Source organism: Lissotriton vulgaris, chromosome 11 (assembly GCF_964263255.1).
Source record: "Lissotriton vulgaris chromosome 11, aLisVul1.2, whole genome shotgun sequence".
Taxonomy (NCBI): domain Eukaryota; kingdom Metazoa; phylum Chordata; class Amphibia; order Caudata; family Salamandridae; genus Lissotriton; species Lissotriton vulgaris.
This window is the reverse complement of record NC_141699.1, coordinates 315,786,512-315,794,652: the sequence shown is the minus strand read 5'-3', so window position 1 is coordinate 315,794,652 and position 8,141 is coordinate 315,786,512. Positions and strand designations below refer to the sequence as shown.

Genomic DNA, 8,141 nt, shown 5'->3' with positions numbered 1-8,141 from the left:
ACCAGGCCATAACCTCAAACAAGCCAAGTGGGTTATGGAAAAGAATATCCACAGGTCCATCTACCTGCAACCCTGTTGAAAGGGCCCAGCACAAGTTCCGCTGGCAACGCAAACTGGTGTGAAGTGCATGGGATATAAGAATAGAATTCATGCTTCCCACATCAAAAGAGCCCCCTTGCCACAGACCCATCTAGAGGAACAACAACAAGATAAGGAAGAGAAACAAGAACTCCTTAAGCCTCTACGGCCATTGCACACCAATGAGCCACAAGTAAGTCTACTTTCTGGGTCCAACCAACAGTAGTTTGTCTGCCAGACTCTGAGCTGTGACATGCCAAAAAACCTCTTTGTACTTTGTGGTGGTGAAGATACAACAATGGAAAGAAACTTGCCTGCCCATCTGGGTACCACAGCAATGCAAAACTTTAAGAAGTTATGTTGTTCAAAATCCAGGGGGGGCGGTTCTTTGTCGGGGACCAGATGTTCTATGCCACGGCATGCCTAAGTGCCTGGGACGGGCTCCATGGGTCCCGGCAGTCCTCCCCCGGCCATCCACATCCAAGAGCCCCGGTGGTCCTCCCCGTGCCTGAGGCCCAGCTGCGGTCCCTAAGCCACCCTGGACGTGGAGCCCCCAAGCCCTGCGTGGGCAGGTGGGAGCTCTACAACAAAGACTCGGGTAGGCAGATGTTCTTCCTTTCTGTCCCGGCCATCTGGTCACATTCAATGCTTTTCAATGGGGCAACCAGATGGCTGGGCCACCCAGGAAGTCCCGATGGGGGATCATTCGCCTCCCTGATCCCATCCAGGGCTCCAGGAGGTCAGGCACGTCCGGGTGTAAGGTCTCCTGTGTCTCTCGGTCACTCGGGTTCTGAGAAAGAGGGGTAGTGTTCCTCTGGACTACTAAGGGCAGGGTATGCCTAGACGCCCCACCAGGGCTGGCAGTACTCAGCTGGGCTCCAGATGGGCTGGGCCCAGACGACACCTCCCCACTCTCCGGGGCTCCCTTCGACCGTCCTGCGCCGTGGCAAAGTGCCCAGGATGGGCTCCATCAGTACTGCGCAGTCCTCCCCCGGGCGTCCAGGGCCAGGGAGCACCTGCGGGCCTCCCCATGCCTGAGGCCCAGCAGGGGTCTCTGAGCCCATTGGAAGTGCATCCCCCGAGCCCTGCAAGGGCAGGCTGGAGCCCTATGGTGAAGGCTCGGGCAGGCAGATGGGCGTCCTTTCGCTCCCGGCCATCTGGTAGCATCTTTTCCCCCTCGGCCATCTGGTCGCACACCATGCTTTCCAGTGGGGCGACCAGATGGCATGGCTGCCCTGGAAGTCCCGATGGGGGCTCATTCGCCTCCCTGATCCCAGGCAGGGCTACAGGAGGTCGGGCACATCTGGGCCTAGGGTCTCCTGAGTCTCTCGGTGTGCACGGGTTACCAGAAAGAGGGGTAGCCTTCCTCCAAATTACATGGGGCAGGGTGTGCCTGGATACCCCAATGTGGGTATCATCCTAGACAGTCAAAAATGCTACACGTCTATGATTAAATTGTCATTCAAGATCAACAGAAAATGCAATGTCAAGCAAGTGAAAATTATGTAAAATAGGTTCAATTTTAATAAAAATTAAAGGTTAAAAACACAATAAATTCAACAGTTGATTTTAAACACGAAATACACAATATTAAAATCACAATATTAAAAAGGGCGACTGTCTTTATCTAATCCAGCAAGTAGTAATGTGGCAAGAAAGGAATAGGCATCCCCCAAGCTCTGCAAGGGCAGGCGGGAGCCCTATGGAGAAAGGCTCGGGCGGGCAGATGGGCGTCCTCTCGTTCCTGGACATCTGGTTGCACCTTTTTCCCCTCAGCCATCTAGTCGCACACCACGCTTTCCAATGTGGCGACCAGATGGTCAGGCCGCCCTGGAAGTTCCGATGGGGGCTCATTCACCTCCCTGATCCCAGCCAGATGGCAGGCAGGAGCCCTACCGCAATGACTCGGCTCAGGGTGGGCAGACGGGAGTGCTTTTGGTCCCTGCCATATGGTCGCACCTTTCCCCTCGGCCATCTGGTCGTAGGCAAAGCTTTCCAATGGGGTGACCAGATGGCCGGGCTGCCCTGGAAGTCCTGATGAGGACTCATTTGCCTCCCTAATCCCAGCCAGGGCTCCAGGAGTTTGGGTGCATCTGCCCCTAGGGTCCCCTGTGTGTCGCGGTGCACACAGGTTACCAGAAACCAGAGTAGCCTTCCTCCAGATTACTAGGGACAGGTTACTCCAGAACCCCTCTCAGCCTAGTGGTCCTCAGCCGGCAGCGGGACAGGCCAGGATGCCGTCCCAGCCCAGGGTCTGTCACTGGGCCTGCCATGTGGCAGGTTGCAGCGGATTGGGTCCATTGGGCATGGGGAGCCTCCCCCTGCTTGGCTGGGTTCAGGGGCTCCCAGAGGCCCCGGGGAGTGTGGCCTCTCCACCTGGGCTCTGTCCTTGGTCCTGCTGCATGGCCCAGGCTTGGGGAGGCTTCCTTGCGCCTCTGGGCCTGGGATCCCTGTCTGGGTCCATGGGCCCAACCGGGCCCCGGGTCAGGTGCTCCAGCCCTGGGCCCCATCCCCCAGCCTACTGCTCTGCCAAAGACCCAGGAGGGGGTACCATTGTGCCCAGGGAGCCTCCCCTTGCTTGGCTATGTTCAGCAGCTCTGGCTGGGGCCCCTGAGGGCCCCGGGGAGGTTGACCTTCCCACTCCGGGCTCTGTCCTTGGTCCTGCTGCGTGGTAGGGTGCCGAGGAGGGTGTCTGGAGGGCCCTGGGAGGCTTTCCCCGTGCCTCCTGGCCTGGGAGCCCATGCTGGGTTCAGGGGCTCCATCGGGCCCCAGGTCAGATTCTCCGGCCCTGTGCCCTGTTCCCCGGCCTGCCGCTCTGCCAAAGTCCCAGGACGGGGTTCCTTGGTGCCGAGGAGCCTCCCCTTGCTTGGCTGGGTTCAGGAACTCATCTGGGGCCCCTGAGGGCCCGGGGATGGTGGCCTCCCCAACCCGGGCTCTGCTGTCGGTCCTGCTGCATGGCAGGGTGCCCAGGATGGTGTCCAGCAGGCCCGGGGAGGCTTCCCCTGCACCTCTGGGCCTGGGATCCCCAGCTGGGTCCAGGGGCCCTGCCGGACCCCGGGTCGGGTGCTCCGGCCCTGGGCCTGACCCCTGACCCCCGGCCTGCTGCTGTGCCAAAGGCCCAGGATGGGGTTCCATGGTGCCCAGGGAGCCTCCCTTGCTTTGCTGTGTTCAGGGTCTTCGGCCGTGGCCTCCCCACCCCGGGCTCTGTCCTCAGTCCTGCTGCGTGGCAGGGTGCCCAGGAGGCTTCCCCTGGCCCTCTGGGCCTGAGAGCCCTGGCTGGCTCCAGGGGCCCCGTTGGGCCCCGGGTCAGTTGCTCTGGCCCTGGGCCCCATACCCAGGCATGCTGCTCTGCCAAAGACCCAGGAGGGGGTACCATTGTGCCCAGGGAGCCTCCCCTTGATTGGCTATGTTCAGCAGCTCTGGCTGGGCCCCCTGAGGTCCCCGGGGAGGTTGACCTTCCCACTCCGGGCTCTGTCCTTGGTCCTGCTGCGTGGCAGGGTGCCCAGGAGGGTGTCTGGAGGGCCCTGGGAGGCTTTCCCCGTGCCTCCTGGCCTGGGAGCCCATGCTGGGTTCAGGGGCTCCATCGGGCCCCAGGTCAAATTCTCCGGCCCCGTGCCCTGTTCCCCGGCCTGCCGCTCTGCCAAAGGCCCAAGACGGGGTTCCTTGGTGCCGAGGAGCCTCCCCTTGCTTGGCTGGGTTCAGGAACTCATCTGGGGCCCCTGAGGGCCCGGGGATGGTGGCCTCCCCACCCCGGGCTCTGCCGTCGGTCCTGCTGTATGGCAGGGTGCCCAGGATGGTGTCCAGCAGGCCCGGGGAGGCTTCCCCTGCACCTCTGGGCCTGGGATCCCCAGCTGGGTCCAGGGGCCCTGCCGGGCCCCGGGTCGGGTGCTCCGGCCCTGGGCCCGACCCCTGACCCCCGGCCTGCTGCTGTGCCAAAGGCCCAGGATGGGGTTCCATGGTGCCCAGGGAGCCTCCCTTGCTTTGCTGTGTTCAGGGTCTTCGGCCGTGGCCTTCCCACCCCGGGCTCTGTCCTCAGTCCTGCTGCGTGGCAGGGTGCCCAGGAGGCTTCCCCTGGCCCTCTGGGCCTGAGAGCCCTGGCTGGCTCCAGGGGCCCCGTTGGGCCCCTGGTCAGTTGCTCTGGCCCTGGGCCCCATACCCAGGCATGCTGCTCTGCCAAAGGCCCAAGACGGGGTTCTGTGGTGCCCATTGGGCCTCCCCTTCTTGGCTGGGTTCAGGAGCTCCGGCCGACGCCCCTGAGGGCCCTGGGGATGGTGACCTCCCCACCCCGTGCTCTGTCCTTGATCCAGCTGTGTGGCAGGGTGCCCGGGATGGTGTCTGGCTTGCCCGGGTAGGCTTCCCCTATGCCTCTGGGTCTGGGAGCCCTGGCTGGATCCAGGGGCCTGCTGGGCCCCGGGTCGGGTACTATAGCCCTGGGCCCTGTCCCCAGCCTGCTGCTCCACTAATGGCCCAGGACGGGGTCCGTTGGTCCTGTGCATGCCTCCCCTGCTTAGGTCCCCCTAGCAGCCTCAATGGCTGGGGCCCAGCTACAGCCCTAGGCCTCCGGTCCCCCATGCCCTGGTGCCTGCTCACTCTTTTATTGGGGCACAGAGCGACCAGATGCCCGACCATTTGGTCTCATCTTTCCCCTCGGCCATCTGGTCACACGCAATGCTTTCCTATGGGGTGACCAGATGGCCGGGCTTCCCTGGAAGTCCTGATGAGGGCTCATTTGCCTCCCCGATCCCAGTGAGGGCTCCATGAGGTAGGGTACTTTTGCACCTTCCGTATCCTCTGTCACCTCGTGTGCACGGATTACAAGAAAAGGGGATAATTTTCCTCCAGATTACTAGGGAGAGGGTCGGTCAGTCCTCTGTAAAAACTGGGGAATGGCAGAACACGGGCCAGCCCGCCCGAGCCCCCAGGGGACCGGGTACACACCTGCCTCTCAGCCCCTTCCTGATGGTCCTTTTTTCCGAGATTGGTCAGTCAGACCTCTGTGAGGTCTGGTGATGCTAAGACAGGGGAAGGCAATACTCAGGCCCACCCGCCGTTGCCCCCAGGTGCCCGGGTACGCACCTGCTTCTCAGCCCCTTCCCGATGGTCCTTTTTCCCAAGTTTGCTCAGTCACATCTCCAGAAGGTCTGGCGATGCTGAAATGGTGGAAGGCAGCACCCGGGCCCTCCTACCGGGCCCCCAGGGGCCTGGGTACCCACCTACCTTTAAGCCCCTTACCGATGGTCCTTTTTCTCTGAGTTTGCTCATTCAGACTTCCCTGACATCCGGCGATGCTGAGATGGGGAAGGCAGCACCCAGATCTGCCCGCTGGGGCCCTCAGGGGCCTGGGTACGCAACTGCCTCTCAGCCCCTTCCCAATGGTCCTTTTACTCCAAGTCTGCTTGCCCTGGGAGCAGGCAGGGGACACTAAGCCATCATACCCCCTGCGCAGGGTGGCCTGCCAGGGGATGCCCCGGCCATACTCTGATCGATTGGGCACTCTCAGTCTGTTTAGGTATGGACTGCTTGGCCAGCCTCGGCTGTTGTTTCAAGCAAAGAGCTTCCACCCTGCATGGACCATCTGACTCGAGGGCCTGCTGCCTGGCGGGAAGCCCTTTACCCAGCAGAGCGAAGGCCGAGAGGCCCTGGCAGCTCATGCCCCCAGTGATCTGACCTGAGCGGAAGGGGTTGAGTGGCACCAGGCACTTGGGATGCTGCTGCCCAGCAGGTCTGTAGGCCCTGCATATCATGCCGTGATCCATCTCCGCCCAGCACATTTCCACAGCAGCTCTGATCGACCATTCCAAGGGGTGCTGCCGCTGCCAGGCTCTGGCATCCTTGCGTTTCACTCAGGCTGTGCCTCAGCCTGCTTCGCCCTCCCGGGGGAGACGGCTGGGCCTGCCAGTGCTCATACAACCTCACCTCTCTACACCCCTCCAGCGAACCTTCCCGCGGATGGGCTACTTCCTCTGGCAGGCTCCAGAGAGGGAGGGGTGTATGAAGGTTGCCAGTCGGGGAGATGGGCATGCAGCCCTACCCTATTTCCCCCTGGCACCCGGCGCCTGGCCCACGCCGTGCGCCAGTGGTCTGCAGTGATGTTGGTTACCCACCGATCCGTCTTGAAACACAGACCAAGGAGGCTAACACGTGCGCGAGTCAGAGGGCCAAGCAAAACCCTGTGGCACAATGAAGGTGAGGGCCGGCTTCCAGCGGCAGGCGCACCACCCGCCCGTCTTAAGCGCTCCATTGGGGAGGTGGAGCATGAGCGTGATAGGACCAGAAAGATGGTGAACTATGCCTGGGCAGGGCGAAGCTAGAGGAAACTCTGCTGGAGGTAAGTAGCGGTCCTGATGTGCAAATCAGTTGTCTGACCTGGGTATAGGGGCAAAAGACTAATCAAACCATCTAGTAGTTGGTTCCCTCCAAAGTTCCCCTCAGGACAGCTGGCACTCAAAGCCCCCAGTTTTATCTGGTAAAGCGAATGATTAGAGGTCTTGTGGCCGAAACAATCTCAACCTATTCTCAAACTTTAAATGGGTAAGAAGCCCGGCTCGCTAGAGTGGAGCCGGGCATGGAATGCAAGTGGCTAGTGGGCCACTTTTGGTAAGCAGAACTGGCGCTGCAGGATGAACCGAATGCCGGGTCAAGGCGCCCAATGCCGATGCTCATCAGACCAGAGAAAAGGTGTTGGTTATTGTAGACAGCAGGACGGTGGCCATGAAAGTTGGAATTCACTAAGGAATGTGTAACAACTCACCTGCCGAATCAACTAGCCCTGAAAATGGATGGCGCTGGACCATCGGGCACATTCCTGGCCGTCGCCAAGGCTGAGAGCTGCGGGGGCTAAGCTGTGACAAGTAGAAGGGCCACTGCGGTGTGCATGGAAGCCCAGGGCGAGGGCTCGGGTGGAGCGGGCGCAGGTGCAGATCTTGGTGGTAGTAGCAAATATTCAAACGAGAACTTTGAAGGCCGAAGTGGAGAAGGGTTCCATGTGAACAGCAGTTAAACATGTGTCAGTCAGTCCTAAGGGATGCGTGAACGCAGTTCGGATGGGACGGGCGATGGCTTCCATTGCCCTCGGCCGATAGAAAGGGAGTTGGGTTCAGATCCCCAAAACCGGTATGGCGGAGACAAGCTCCCTCGCGTCGTCTAGGGCGGGAACGCAAACAATCCCGGAGAAGCAGTCAGGAGCCCCGGGGAGAGTTCTCTTTTCATTGTAAAGGGCAGGGCACCCATGAATGGGTTCGTCCCGAGAGAGGGGCCCGAGCCTTGTAAAGCGTTGCGTTTCCGGTGGTGTCCGGTGAGCTCTTGCTGATCCTTGAAAATCTGGGGGAGATGGTGTATATCTCACGCCGGGCCGTACCCATATCTGCCCCTTACCCCTGGTCCTGATGAAGACCCCGCTGCAAGGGTTAAATTACCTGCATTGTTAAAAGGGTCGAAACGTCAACTGTTGTTCCTTTTGTGGCAACTTCACGCCAATATTATGTAGATATTGTACATGGTGTTGTATGCCTTTTTCGACTATCGTTGTCATTTTTCTGACAATGCTGCTATCTAAATTATAGTTAAAGAGTTTTTTCGAATGTTTGATTTTACTGTCACTTAAACCCTATCACTCCCTTATCCTCACCACTATCACTTCCCGCTTTCCCGCCCGGGGCACTGTATGACCGTCAACGTGGTTGATTGTTCTTAATATGTATTCATTACATTTGTTCCCCTAGTGAATTAAAACTCTGTGGACATACAATTACTTCTTGATTCATTCATTAATGTTTTAAAATATTTTGTGTTCTCACTGGGACCCCTTCCTCCTAGTAACTATATAACCCAGGTCCCAGTGACTTCAGTTGGGTAACCCACTTGTATATACTCTACTTCGAGCAGACGGCTGTCTGCGAGGTTCTTTGCAAATTTATTTTGTACATATCACATTATGGTAGAAAGAGAACTTTTGTCCTACTCTGAGGACTACATTGATAAATTATTGGAGAATTCCGATAATATCTTTTTTCCCTCTGACATCCCTTCAATTGACTTCTCACTGAAGGATAAGATCTCGCGCC

General features: G+C 59.1%; 1 pseudogene; it reads left to right on the top strand.

Moving 5' to 3' along the window:
* Nucleotides 1-6,202: 6,202 nt before the first annotated feature.
* On the top strand, nt 6,203-7,460 carry LOC147679706 (28S ribosomal RNA; annotated as a pseudogene).
* The last annotated feature ends 681 nt before the right edge of the window (nt 7,461-8,141 follow it).